The sequence below is a fragment of the Lycorma delicatula genome, chromosome 13 (assembly GCF_047948215.1).
Source record: "Lycorma delicatula isolate Av1 chromosome 13, ASM4794821v1, whole genome shotgun sequence".
NCBI classification, from domain to species: domain Eukaryota; kingdom Metazoa; phylum Arthropoda; class Insecta; order Hemiptera; family Fulgoridae; genus Lycorma; species Lycorma delicatula.
The window spans coordinates 2492665-2508286 of record NC_134467.1 but is presented as its reverse complement, the minus strand read 5'-3'; the positions used below and the strand labels follow the sequence as shown (position 1 = coordinate 2508286).

Sequence of the window (15622 nt, the reverse complement as noted above, 5' to 3'; positions counted from 1 at the left end):
AGAATTTTTACAATGTCGTTTCGTGATCACTCTCTAATCGAAAAACAAAAAAAAATGTGGAAAATTCCGACCGAAAGGATGTTTGTTTTATACGTTACTAGCTTTTATCCGCGGCTTCGCTCGCGGTGAACCCTTAAACGAAATACGCGAGCAACTATGTCATGTCGATCAGTGGCTTTTTGCCCGGGCGTTACCTCTTTAGTTACATCCTGCCGCGAAGGATTACAAAGAGGTCAGGCTTGCCGTAAATTCCTACATAAGCGAAAGCGTCGTGAGTGTATTCATGCAGATAACGGGGACTGTTCACAAAAGTAGAAGGCAGAATAACCATCTTGCCTATGTCGTTAGGTCTAATATTACCATCTACGCTAATCGCATCTTGTAGATGAATGTAATTTTCAGCTCGTAATTTCGTCTGGTTTATAGAAATGTAACGAAGGCGTTCGCTCTCTACCTTAATATACATATCTACCAAAAATTGATGAAAGAGTTGCCTTGACCGCGAAAGGAGATCGAAGTCATGCTCTCAAAGCATTATGTGATACGCATCAAAATCCATGCAGAAATCTCTTTTATCGGTAATTGGCTGGCAGAAGAATAACAATAAATATAGAAGGATTCGAAACAGCAGAAGCGCTATACTCGATTGAATAGTGACTTGACAGTCGGTATTAGTGTTGGATCGACACTTTATTTCACTTACTTACTGGAACGCCAGATGGCGTTGAATTTGGTCAAATCTTTGGACGATCATACCTACCAATATAAATTTTTTTACCTTCCCGAAAAAAATATTGTTTTTTTTTAATTAAAAGTGTCCTATGTCCTTCGCAATACCTTTGAGAATAAGCGTATGAAGTTTCATGATGATCGGTTGAGTAGTTTCTGTGTGAAAGCGTAACAAACAAACAATCTCACATTCACATTTATAATATTAGTAAGGATGTACGTATATAAACATGTCGAACTGTATTTCGATAAATATCTCGGGACGGCCTAAAAATTAAAACCTGAAATTATAGGCCGTTAAATTTTGAATTCGATCAGACAAAACGATAGGTGCATTTACCTCCGGCATTGTAGGACTTGAAATTCTATATCGTAGCCGGTAATATCGTACGAGTTCTTTAAACTTCTAAAATTTTAAGTCGAATCGAACGAGAAGCAGGGATGTAATTACTGAAGATATAACTGTGGTAGAATTTTCGTTACGTATTCCCGAAAGGATAGCTAAAAACAAATGAAACCGGGAAAAAACATTCGTCTACTTAAATTTTAACTTTTGTTAAATTTCGGTTCCGATCCGATGATGGAGGGGACGCGGTCGTACCCGAAATAGTTACTTTTTAGACTTTACCAAATATTTCTAAAGCGGCTTAACTATTAAGCGCAAAAGTATTTGTGTGCTGGAGATTTTAATCGTATTAAGTTTTACGCCTGTACAGACAAGCGAGTGAGTAAGGCGAAGTGTGAGTTACCCGATTTTACATTATACGAGTACGAATTTGCTTTCTTCTGATATCGTTAAACGGATTTTATATTAAAGCGCGAATTTTTTTCTTTTTTTTGAACGATTAATTAATTCATCATATAGCTCGAAGCTTGCGTGTGGGAATATGACTTGCGAACCGGGATTCAAACCCGGCACCTCAGGATGAAAGGCCGAGGCGCTACCGCTCCGCCATGGAGATCGAGATTTAAATTTGATTTAAAACTTTCCTTAAAAAGGAATCGTAGAACGGGATATTTATTTTTAAACGAGCAAACATCGCTACATTCGGTGCCGTCTATCGCCTACTGAAATATCGCTAAAACTTTTAGAAACGCCTGTAGAAATCGATTTTTAAATTCGTTTTAAATCTAAGTTCGATTTGCTAAATCGTTTTCCATATTATATTTTATAAATTATTTTTGAAGTCGTATAAAGGATACAGTCATTAATATTTAAAAACACTACAACTTATTTAAAATAAAGCAATATCTGTCAAGGTCGAAGCCTAGAAAGTCTTCTCTTAATTTCTTCTTCTTGTCTTCTCTTAATTTTTTAAAGGAACATAGCTTTATCCGAATACATTCCGCTCTGCTTAGAAAAAAATTCCTTTGATGAATGATGTAAAAGTAAGTTGAGAGTATACTACTCTAATAATAAACATGAAAAATAGCGGTATAAAATTTAGAAGAAAATTTTGCTAAAAATAACGATAATTTTTGAATCCAAATTATCAGGCTTCAACCCGATTTGTACTAAGTTTAGAAAAAAAAGGGGATCCTAATAACGAGTAATCAAGAAAATCTATACGATTAGCTAAATATTTTGAAAACATACTGAAACGTCCCGACCCAAAAGAAACTCCAGAAACATCCAAAAGAAATATTCGATACTCAAAAATTTCCCTACTTTCAAACGCATAGGTAATAAAATAAATAATAAAATTACTTAAAAATAACAAAATATGTGGAGAAGATAGTACAGTTGTAGAAATGCTGAAATACGCCGACTATAAACCGAGAGAAAAACTGGAAATAATCTTTAAAAAATCTAGAAAACAGAAACGATTCCAGAAGATCGAAAAAAAACACTTTAATACATCCCCTCCACAAAAAAAGGGAATAAAACAAACAAACTATAGAGGAATTTCGGTGGTGTCAGTCACGCACAAAGTTTTGTCCAAAATACTGTTAAGTAAAATACAACCGACAATAGAAAAAGAAATCGGAGAATATCAAGGTGGATTTAGACCTGGAAGAAGTTGTGCGGAGCAAATATTTAATCTAAAACAAATTTTACCGTACCAAAAAATTAAAAACCCGAAATCAATTACAATTTTTAGATTTTAAGAAAGACTACGATTCCATCCGCAGGGAATCTCAACTTAAAATCCTTGAAGAATTTTAAGATAGATCCCGAGACGATAAAGATTATAAAAGAAACATTAATAAACACAAAATCAAAAGCGAAGTTCGTAGAGGAACTTTCAGAACCGTTCGAAATCAAAACCGGAGTAAGGAAAGGATGTGAACAGTCTACGATCCTCTTTATTTGTGCCCTTGAAAAAGTTATAAGAGCGGGAGAAAGAACTTACAAAGTTAAAGTACACAAAACATAAAAACGGGCGCTAAAACTAAATTCATAAATACAAACATTTTGACCTTCGCAGACGATATTGCAATTTTCTCAAGAGATATAGACGAGACTAAAATCAAAAATTCAAAACCTAAGCGAATACGCAAGCAAAATAGCTCTTCAAATTTTAGAGTTCAAAATTTTAATATTCGAGAGAAATCATAACACAGAATATAAATAATTGAAAACCGCCTATTATCTCACGAAGAACATTTACATTAAAAACTCCCTGTCATATAAATCCAAATCGAGGTACTCATACATATCATCCTGTTAAGTATTAACTGAAAGGTAATTACCGTAGGCTAAAAACAAAAAAAAGAGCCACAAGACCGACCGGTTTAAAGAAATAGAAACAGATCTAAAAACATTAAACGTTTCTAAGGATCGCTGTAAAAAAACAGACATTAATTTAGAAAAGCGATTCCAGAATCTAAGTTTCCAGAGAGAAAGACAAAGAAGGGTATAACTCGAATAGATGGACGGAAGAAAGGCGACAACACAGCAACAGAATAAAAACCTTTCGGGAAAAGAAAAAGTGAAAACTACATAAACGTAATCCGTAACAGTCCTAACGACAAAAATTATAAACATAATGCACTTCAAGTTTTGGAAATAGATTTTTAAGATATTTACGTGTGAAACAGTTCGACAGTCGCATATGCCTGTCGTGTAAATGGCTTTGGAGCTGCAATAATATTATACGTCTGCATACGGGAAAAATACGATTACAGTTTCTGATGAATATAAAACGCGAACGATTTTTTTTTTTTGTAATATATATATATATATTTTTTTCACTTGACATAAATTTTAAACACATCGTTATAGATTAATTTTACAGAAACATACGATAAAATGTTACGCTATTATTTGTTTTAAAAGAATACAAATTTTACAGATCTTTATTTTAACGGGTTTTTCTTTATTTAACGTCAAGAATGTTATTAGTATAACTACAGATTCTATTAATTTACGCTTACACACTTTGTACGAGTATTACATACCAGCAGTGTACTCTTGTCAGTCGCTCTCACCTTCGAATCTCTTTTGCCCCTCTCCACAATTACGACGCGACGTTTAAAACCACGAAGCCATCACACCGAACGTCACACTCGATCGATATGTTTATACCTTTTTTCCTATACCTCATTAAAAATTGTTAAACCGTTCGATATCGTTCTTTTTAAGTAGAATAATTTTAAACGCGATTGTTTTTACGCCTCCATTAATTTTTATAAACCGACGAATAAGAAACATTCTTTGCCCGTTAAATCTTTGCAGATGAGTTTTTACTTTTTCATTTATTTGAGGCGCTTGTTACGCTTATGAAGAATAGAATGCGTGCGATTTGCCGATGGCATATGGTGGTGCTGGCAGAAAGAGTAACAAAATTAAACGAAACGCTTAGCGATCTAAATGAGGCTTGTGAAGATCTAGGGATGAAAATTAATAAGAAGAAAACAAAGTGTACGGTATTAGGTAGTAAGGATGAAAATACGAATATCAATGTACGTATTGGGACTGAGGTACGGGGACCGAGGCGGTGAAATTTAAGTAATTAGGTAGCCTCCTAACGGAAGATCTTAGCAGTACCGTAGAAATCAAAAAGAAAATAGCAACGGGTAAGGAGGATTATAGTAGGAAAAGGAGTTAGCTATGTGGGAAATTGAATTTAGATTTCAGGAAGAGATTGGCAGGATGCTTTATTTGCAGTGTTATGCTTTACTGAAGTGCACGGAAGCATACAGAAGTGCACGGTGCAGAAACGTGAACATTGAGCAAGGAAGACAAAGGAGAAATTGCTGCGTTTAAGATGCGGATGTGGTGTAAAACGGTAAACGTCTATCGGCAGGATAGAGTAGCAAACGAGGAGGTGTCGAGAAGAGTAGAAGAGAAGAGGAATATGTTAAATACCATTTTAGGCAGGAAAAGGAACCGGGTAGGACGCCGTACGAGAAGAAAGTGCTTACTAATAGATGCAGTTGAAGGATCGGTAAACGAAGAGAGAGGAAGGGCAAGAAGAAGATTTCAATTGATCGACGGGTGGTAGAAAGAGGAAAATATCGGTAAACAAACACTGCACAGAACAGGAGCAAGTGGAGAGCAGCCATGGCAAGACCTGCCCCATCGACAGAACACAATCAACGAGAACGTTACGCTTGTAATAGGTAAGTGCCATATATATTTTGCCGGGCAACTTTGTCGGTCTACCGACATAAAAAAATCAATACCCGTTTTCGTTTCGTTTATGATACAAAAAAATAAAATTCGACGTAATATGTCATTCATTTATCTTTTATTTATCGATCTGCTTATTACAGGCTCGATTAAACGATTTTTAAATTGTCAATTTTTTTTTAAATAAGCGCTTCCAGGCCTGGTAGACGTTTTGCAATAAATTTGGTATCGTTGAAATCGTCATTTAAACGTGAATTCGATAACTACAATTGGAAATCAAAATAAAATTACTGAGACACGTGATGGTCGTAGGTTTGAACTTATTTTATAAGCAACACAGGCGTCTGCGGAACGGCAGTTATTTAATATTAAAAAAATATTGTTCGATGCGAAACGTTTCGTTACTTAACTCCGGCACAGCAGTAAAGAAATAAAAATAGTAACGTTTTCCATTTCTTGTAGTAGTTTAGGGCGCTTTACAATTATTTTATAAAAGAATCGGAAATTCCTTTTACGCGGTTTCGATTATCGTATACGTAGAAGACTATCGTCGGTCAGTAACTCAGACTTGAGTTTTCCTCGCTATAAAGACTACGAAGTTTAACGATTTTTGGTCCGCGCGTTTACGATTAACCACTTCGATATTAATAAAGCAGATCGGGGATTTACTTTCGGCTTCATGAGCCGTTTTACTCTGGTTATCGGTTTTAGATAATTGCGATTCTACGGATGACGGAAACGCGAGCGCCGATAAAATAATAATTACCTACCATAATTTCTACACTTTTAATTAAATATTACGTATATACTGATTTAATGACATTACGCGATGAATAAATACTGATATACGTTCAATCCCGTACAGCGATTTTGATAATAAAGCGCGAAAAAGTAACAATATTTTTATTAATTTTTTCAATTTTCCAAACTTAGGGCGCGTGATACGCGGATGTATTCGGCATTATTACGACTATTCACATTTGTCTCTATTAAACACGCATTGCTTTGAAATTGGTTTATTTTTTTGATGATAAGAACAAATAATCTAGACATTCAAGAGATATATATATATATATATATATATATATATATACACACACAACGCGCTTTAGTTATATACAGTATTTATCCTTTTTCTTAAAATAAATACAATTTATACGACGTATATAGTACTTAAGTAAAACAACAGTTTTTAAAATTATAATACTTGAAAAGTTGGCCTAAATAAAACAAATCCTATTGTCAGTGGTTTTCATATCACCTTCAATTATCTGATAAACCTATAAATTAAAATATTACGGTATAAGATTCTAAATATTAACTGCGACGCAGTCCTAATGAAGTTAATTCACGTTTACAAGTAGCTACATGTTCGGTAATAACACGATACGAAACGGTATTTATCACGGGCAGGTGTCTGTATAATCTTCAACGCTGGAAAGTCGACCTCTTACAACAGAACAACGTCTAAAAATGAATTTGGTTTTCAATTAATCTCATTATGTCTTTTTGCTTTCCCGTCTAGACAGCGCTGTAGCAATCGGTCCGATTCGGGCATATGCCGTTTTCATCGGATCTTGACGTTTTGACACGTAAGGAACCCAAAAATCCGGATGGAAATTTTCCGGATGTTAATATTCGTACGTACGTGAATGTGTTCGGTGTCAGCCTATAAATTACCTTACACCTTATATCTCCAGAATACTGGATCGATTTTGACAGGACTCGGCGGCGTCAGATTATTACCAAAACAAGAACGACTCGACTGATACTTTAAGCTTTTTAAATTATTCTTTTTTTAATAAACTGGTAATTTTAATTTTATTTCAAAATAAACATACGCTATACAATAAAACTCCCTCTATGAATCCTGAGACCTTACCGTTAGTTAGGGGGCTTGAGTGCTCAGTGATGCAGAGTAGCTGGACCGAAGGTGCAACCATATCGGAGAGGTATCTGTTGAGAGCCAGACTAAGGAATGATTCCTGAAAGAGGGCAGCAGCTCTTTCAGTAGTTGTTAAGGGCGTGACTCAGGACAACTTAAACGGCCATATCAACATCACTCAGTCCTCTAAGTACTGCGCAGCTGAAAGCGATAGAAAACTACAGCTGCTTTCTTTTCCAAGAAAATGTAGCTCTGCATTTTCATATAGCAATGATGGAGGCACCTTCCTTGGTAAAATATCCCGGAGGTAAACTACTCCCCCGTTCTTATCTCCGGGTTGAAACTACTAAGGAAGGGGTCACCAGAAAATTAAAAAATAACATTCTACGAGTCGGAGCGTGGAATGTTAGAAGTATAAAAAAGGTTGGTAGGTTAGAAAATTTAAAGAGTGAAATGGATAGGATAAATGTAGATGTAGTAGGAATTAGTGACGTTCGGTGGGAAGAGGAAAACGACTTTTGGTCAGGTGATTTTAGAATAATTCACTCGCTTCAAATAACGGGCAGGCAGGAGTAGGTTTCGTAATGAACAAGACGATAGGGAAGAGAGTAGAGTATTTCAAAATGCATAAAGATAGAATCACTGTAATAAGGATAAATCGAAACCTAAACCGACAACGATTGTTAACGTCTATATGCCTACAAGCGCCCATGATTATGATGATGAGGTAGTGTGTATACGAAGAAATTGACGAAATAATTAAAACACATAAAAGGAAATGAAAATTTAATAATAGTTGGAGATTGGAATGCAAGCATTGGAAAAGGCAAGGAAGGAAATATAGTGGGTGAATGCGGGCTGGGCAATAGGAATGAAAGAGGGGACCGACTTATAAAGTTTTTCACGAAGTATAATTTAGTAATTGGCAATACCCAGTTTAAAAATAATAACAAAAGAATATACACCTGGAAAAAGCCAGGCGATACTGCAAGGTATCAGATAGATAATATCATGGTTAAGCAAAGATTTAGAAATCAACTCTTCTACTGCAAAACTTACCCTGGAGCAGACATTGATAGCGACCATAATTTAGTGATAATGAATTGTAGATTGGGGTTTAAAAACCTAAAGAAAATCTGTCAGGTGAATCGGTGGAATTTAGAGAAGCTTGAGGAAGAGGAGGTGGTAAAGAAGATTTACCACCTCTTTACCACCCCTTTTATTGAGTAAAAAAGATAAGGTAGAAAATGTAGAAGAAGAATGGGAGAATAATAAAAAGGAAATTCTAAGATCAGCAGAAGCGAACTTAAGCAGAACAAAGAGAACTGGCAGAAAACCTTGGATTTCAGACGGTATATTGCAGCTGATGGATGAACGTAGAAAATATAAGAATGCTAGTGATGAAGAAAGTAAAAGGAACTCTCGACAATTAAGAAATACTATAAACAGGAAGTACAAACTAGCTAAAGAAAGGTGGATTAAAGTAAAGTGTTCAGAAGTGGAAAGAGAAATGAACATTGATAAAATAGACGGAGCATACAGGAAAGTTAAGGAAAATTTTGGGGTACATAAATTAAAATCCAATAATGTGTTAAACAAAGATGGTACACCGATTTATAATACGAAAGGTAAAGTCGATAGGTGGGTGGAATATATTGAAGAGTTATACGGAGGTAATGAATTAGAAAATGGTGTTATAGAGGAAGAAGCGGAAGTCGAAGAGGATGAAAAGGGAGAAACAATACTGAGATCTGAATTTAAGAGAGCATTAAAAGATCTGAATGGCAGAAAGGCTCCTGGAATAGACGGAATACCTGTAGAATTACTGCGTAGTGCAGGTGAGGAAGCGATTGATAGATTATGCAAACCGGTGTGTAATATTTATGAAAAAGGGGAAGTTCCGTCACACTTCAAAAAAAGTGTTACAGTCATGATACCAAAGAAAGCAGGGGCAAATATATGTGAAGAATACAGAACAATTAGTTTAACTAGTCACGCATCAAAAATCTTAACCAGAATTCTATACAGAAGAATCGAGAGGAGAGTGGAAGAAGTGTTAGGAAAAGACTAATTTGGTTTCAGGAGTAGTATAGGGACAAGGGAAGCGATTTTAGGCCTCAAATTAATAGTAGAAGGAAGATTAAAGAAAAATAAACCAACATACTTGGCATTTACAGACCTAGAAAAGGCATTCGATAACGTAGACTGGAATAAAACGTTCAGCATTTAAAAAAAATTAGGGTTCAAATATAGAGATCGAAAAAGATTGTTAATATTTACAGGAACCAAACAGCAACAGTAATAATTGAAGAACATAACAAAGAAACCGTAATAAGAAAGGGAGTCCGACAAGGATGTTCCCTATCCCCGTTACTTTTTAATCTTTACATGGAACTAGCAGCAGTTAATGATGTTAAAGAACAATTCAGATTCGGAGTGGCAGTACACGGTGAAAGGTTAAAGATGCTACGATTTGCTGATGATACAGTAATTCTAGCCGAGAGTAAAAAGGATTTAGAAGAAACAATGAACGACACGGATGAAGTCCTACGCAAGAACTACCGCATGAAAATAAACAAGAACAAAACGAAAGTACTGAAATGTAGTAGAAATAGCAAATATGGACCACTGAATCTGAAAATAGGAGGAGAAAAGATTACGGAGGTAGAAGAATTTTGTTATTTGGGAAGTAGAATTACTAAAGATGGACGAAGCAGGAGCGATATAAAATGCCGAATAGCACACGCGAAACGAGCTTTCAGTCAGAAATATAACTTGTTTACATCAAAAATTAATTTAAACGTCGGGAAAAGATTTTTGAAAGTGTATATATTTGGAGCGTAGCTTTATATGGAAGTGAAACTTAGACGATCGGAGTACCTAAGAAGAAAAGATTACAAGCTTTTGAAACGCGGTACTATAGGAGAATGTTAAAAATCAGTCGGGTGGATAAAGTGACAAATGAAGAGGTGTTGCGGCGAATCGATGAAGAAAGAAGCATTTGGAAAAATATAGTTAAAAGAAGAGAAAAAACTTATAGGCCATATATTAAGACATCCTGGAATAGTCGCCTTAATATTGGAGGGTCAGGTAGAAAGAAAAAATTGTGTATGCAGGCAACGTTTGGAATATGTAAAACAAATTGTTAGGGATGCAGGATGTAGGGGGTATACTGAAATGAAACGACTAGCACTAGATAGGGAATCTTGGAGAGCTGCATCAAACCAGTCAAATGACTGAAGACAAAAAAAAAACAATAAAAGTCAACGTACACTACAAAACAAGCATACGTTAAACAAATACAAAAAGAGTAACAAATTGAGGAAGTAAGAATTTTATAGGCTTATAATGCATAGCAATAATAATAATATAGAATGAAGGATAATTTATTCGAGCGGCGTAACTTCTGCCCGAAGTTTCGTCAATTTCAACCCACCGATCAACAACGAATTATTTAATAAATTGTCTTCGCACACCTCCCTTGTACAACTGTTTAAATCGACGCAAGTGCTGCGGTTCATTCCCGGGTTTTTCGACAGAATTTGACCGCAGTGTATTCTTTACTCCAGCAGTACGATATAAACACCCACCGAGTCGGTCTAGTGATGAACTCGTCATCGCAAATCGGCTGATTTCGAAGTCGAGTGTTCTAAGGTTCAAATCCTAGTAAAGGCGGTTACTTTTAAACGATTTTGAATACTAGATCATGGATACCGGTGTTTTTTGGCGGTCGGATTTCAATTAAACATAACTCTCTGGAACGATCGACCAGAGACCACACTTCATTTACACTCGTACATATTATCCTCATTCATCCTCTGAAGTATTATCTGAACGGCAATTATTGTAGGCTAAACAGGAAAAAGAAAATCTCGATTGTTTAGACTCACGATAGTCTTTTCTGGAAGAAATCCAGAAGCTGTTAACCTTTAGTGTATAATTTCATTTCGTGTCCGTCGGCGCATAAACGTAGATTATATCGTTCACCTTTGTTTTGCAAGATCGCGGTCGATCGCGGTAAATTCATTTTAGCAAATAAAAATTACGTTTTTATGAAAACGATGAACGAAGGATTCAACCCACACGACTGATTTTTGAGAAATGGAATATTGTAAATAAATTAATTACGGCGCGGTGGCGGCAGTAATGACGCGCCACGCGCCTACAAGGTAATTATTTCCCGTACCGAGGCGCATTTACATTATCCTCGACAAAATGCAGAGGGAAAAGACCCCAACAGGTACGGAAATAGACATTTTTTAAACGGCCGCCGTTGCCAAAATTTGGACGAAACGATCTGAAACTTGAGGGACAGGAAAAGAGTCTACATTTTAATATATATTATGCGAACTGTGCACGTCGAAATTCTTAAAGCCCGTAATAACGGATACAAATAAGGTCACAAAAATCACCTACACCCGCGTTTCCCTCGAGAATGTATACATCGCGTTTATTGTTTGAATAAGTTTTTCGGAAACTAACGTAGAAAGGAAGAAACTTCGGATTGTATATATCGCAGACGGTTTATTAGGAAATTATCGCGGTTTAAGTTTAAACGCATTCTTTCATTTCCCAGCCAATAATCGAACTGAAATTACATTTAAACACGACGGATTCCTTGCGGTTCGTACAGTAATACCTTTTATATGAATAACGGGATAACTTAGATTATCGGTGAAATAATCTATGTACGACGGTTAATCGGGATTAGCGAATAAAGATTATAATTATCAAGAATAAAAAGCACAATACACCAGGTTTATTAGGAAATTTCAAGTTGTTGCCTTTTTATCAAATCGAAAATAATAAAATTGCAAATAAATATGTCAAACCTACCAGAATTTACGTAAAATTCAGCCCCTATAAGTGAAAAAACTTTTATTTTACTTACAAAAAAAAAGAACTGGCCGTGTAATGGACATCATAACTATCAAAGAAAGCAATTATTATATTTTAAATGGTTTACAGTATCTTCAAGAAAAGGAAAGATTAACAAAAATAAATAAAAGTAATCCTTATAATAAAAGTAAAAAAAAATTAAAGTACTCTTTTTATTGTTAAAGAATAAATTTAAAAAAAATTTATATTTTAATTAATCAGGAATTGTTAGTGAAATTTTACAGATATATTTTCCTTTATTCAGAACAATTTATCTAACCAAAATAATAACTACCAAAAAAAAAATTGTTACAAACTCACTACGATACTTTTTTAAAAATATTTCTTTCTAAGAAAAAGGTTTTGCTCGTACGATAAATAACCGTTACTACGAAATGATAACATGAAAAATATTAATACCGGAAAAAGTAAAAAACCAAATGCAACATTCTTCCGAGAACGATCTAAACCTCCTTGGAATCCGGTTGTAAGTACGTATTACCAATTTGAATCGGGTCTTTTCTTTTACACGAATAAATCTTGTAGGTAATGCTACTACCACCTCCATACAAAGAAGTGTGACTGCGCCCCTTCCAACTCATTATCGCCACATACAAGGAGGGATTATCGAACATCCATCGGTGCCTTGTTATTATTTACCGTTCACGATTAACTTTTTTTAGAATCTGTCGATTCTATTTGATGAAAAGACACGATGAAGTGTATTTAAGACCGTAATTTAATACTTAAGAAAATTTTGATATAAAGTTTCCAGGATCAAGATCAGCGATCCGGAAAATTATGTTTCTCACTTACGACGCGATTGACATATAAGGTAAAATTTTACAAAACAATAATTAGGTAAGAAAACTTGCCGATCATCTTTGTGAGATTTATTCTTCCGATATAATTAAATCCTGTGGGAGTAGGGGTTCCAAATGTAATCGGGAAAAAATGTTTACAAGAATTATATATTAAAAAAGACACATAAAGAGTGTTTACTCATGCATGTAGATTTTTGGGAGTAATATCGGGAGATTAGAATGTTTTCATCGTTTGTTGAAGATCGATAAACGATTACGCTGTAAAAATATGACTTTCTAGTTACACAATAACGGTAGATAAACGGTGAGTGTACAAAGATATATCAAATCTTTTAAGGCATTACCCTCATTTGACGGATAATTTAACGAATCCAGCCACTGGAGTGTATTTTTCAAGGACTGAAAGAACTTTGCAAGAAAATGAATAAAGATGATATGGGTACGAGCAGGAATTTGCAGCATTCATACTCGTGGAAATCATGTTTATAAAGCAGAATACCAACGTCGATCTTTTTTGAAAACAACGTTCAGAATTATATCGAATCAAATGACGAACGATGAACAAATTAAAAAATACGTATGTATCATTAAATCGTCTGAGAATAATAACGCCTAATCGGTTATCGCTCTTAAATATGTGTATTAACATAAGATAAAAATGAAATTCTTAAAGAAAAAAATCATCGGGTCGGTCGAAATAAGATAAATTGAAAAAATAAAATAAAATCCAATTAAAAATCTCCATTCAAATGGGTTATGAACATATATAGCAGCAAATTAATACGCGTTTATTTTTTTCTTATTAATGGTTTAAGGTGTTTCGCCGAGCTAGTGGGCAAAACGTATTATGAATTTCTATTAATTTAAACGTAAATGTTTGGTTAAAAAACGGGACAGTGATTTACATATAACATACGACAAACTCAATATGTTGTTTGTGAAAACACAAGCGGTCGAAAGAAATTTTACGTAAAAAGAAAACATTTTTTTTAAAGCTGACTTAAAAATAAATTCATTACTAAAACCGATACGAAGAAATTAAATCGCTTTAAAAATCTAACCTCTTATATATAATCATAAAATAAATTTAACGAAGAATTCTTCAAGAAACAAAAAAAAAAAATCATATAATTACGTAAAAAAAATTAACAAAACAGTGGCGTATTCGTTTCAAGATTATATCGTAACAGAAAAAAAATGAGGAAAAATTAATCATACGCTTTACCTTCTTAGAAGATAGGACAACGACGATGATAATAAAATATAAAACAAATATTAAAACCAACAAATAAACACATCACTAAAACAATAATACAACAATTTTAATAAATTATAAAACGATCACCATACAATAATATATTATTTAAATTAAAAGAAAAAAAAACAAAAACAAAAAAATCCGAACGTACAATGAACTATACAGATACACATTACACGACACGTCCCACGCGAACTGACTTCACTACAACTGTTAAACGAAAATTATTGAAACATCATAACAAGTACTACCAATGCACTAATAAAAAATTTACCTTTTTAATTTGAAAAATCCCCAATAACAATTTTTACTTTCCCGGCTGTACCGATATGTGCTGCTGCAGCTATAACGGTTTAATACGTAGATCGGTCAGAAAAAAAATTCTAAAAAATTGGACTTATTTAGATTTTGTGCATTAGGGAGATTTAAAAAAAATAAGATTTAACAAGTAAATAATCAGTGAAAACCGTTTTTACACCGATGTTCACAAGTCCAAACCGGTTGTTACAAATGAAAAGTCTAGTAAGACTTTCCCGAAAGAACATTATTATTATTGATATATAAAGAAATTGGTGTTGTGTGGTGTTCAAGGTTAGCTCTGCTAAGTAACCTAGTTTTCCTCGACCATCTAGTCTCATTTTCATTTAACTACTGGTGTTAATTTGACTATTGGTTTGTAGTTAATGTTTGATTAATTATTTGTGTCATCTTATGTATTTAAGAACATTCTTTGCAATATTTTGATGATTTTGCTGGTTGCTATGGACTGTTTATCCGTTTGTTTACTTTTTTTTTATGTTTGTTATTTCTCTTTATTATTTTACAGAAGTATAAAAGTGTAAAATTTGGGTCTTTTATCTCTTTTAAGTGATTTTCTTTAATTTTCTGGTTCATATGTTGGTCACGATGCCGGGCAGCGCGGATCGTTGTCCTCTATGCGATGAGATTTTCTTTGGGAAACAGAAGTATTTTCGTTGTGTGGTGTGTAAAATTCGGTATCATCAAAAACGTTTAGGACTTTTGGCGGAAGAGAATAGATTGTATTCTCAGAGCAAGAATTTTAAATGTGGCTCTTGCACAAAGAAGCATACCGTTATCGATGATAACAATATTGTTGGATAAATTGTTGAATCTGATAACGGTACTGTTAGCGATTCTATTCGGAGCGATATGCTGTCTGTTAAAGGTGTTGAATGTATTATGAATGATACGAGTCTTTCAGTAAATCCACCCGAGGTGGTTTGTGATAACTGTTATAAGCAGAGCGGTATCGTTGCTGATAAGGATTTACTTTAATCTCTACGGTCTGCTGTTGACGAAGGAGTTCTAGAAATAATTCGTGCCCTTCAGTCTGAACTTAATGATGTAAGGTTTGAACTTAAACGTCTTCGGTATGAGAATTCCGATTTAAAATCTTCGATTAGCGAAATAAGAAGTGCAGTCATGACCGGCATGGTCGTTCAAGATAGAAA

General features: G+C 34.4%; 1 protein-coding gene across 4 annotated transcripts in view; it reads right to left on the bottom strand.

Annotated features, from left to right (window-relative positions):
- The window catches only part of LOC142334073 (uncharacterized), a 337489-nt gene extending 323139 nt beyond the window's left edge, over positions 1–14350 (bottom strand). For all 4 annotated transcript variants that reach the window (XR_012758761.1, XM_075381743.1, XM_075381746.1 and 1 more), the window contains exon 1: positions 14118–14350. The gene's annotated coding sequence lies outside the window, so the exon portion shown is untranslated. The remainder of the gene's footprint in view (positions 1–14117) is intronic.
- Between the last annotated feature and the right edge of the window lie 1272 nt (positions 14351–15622).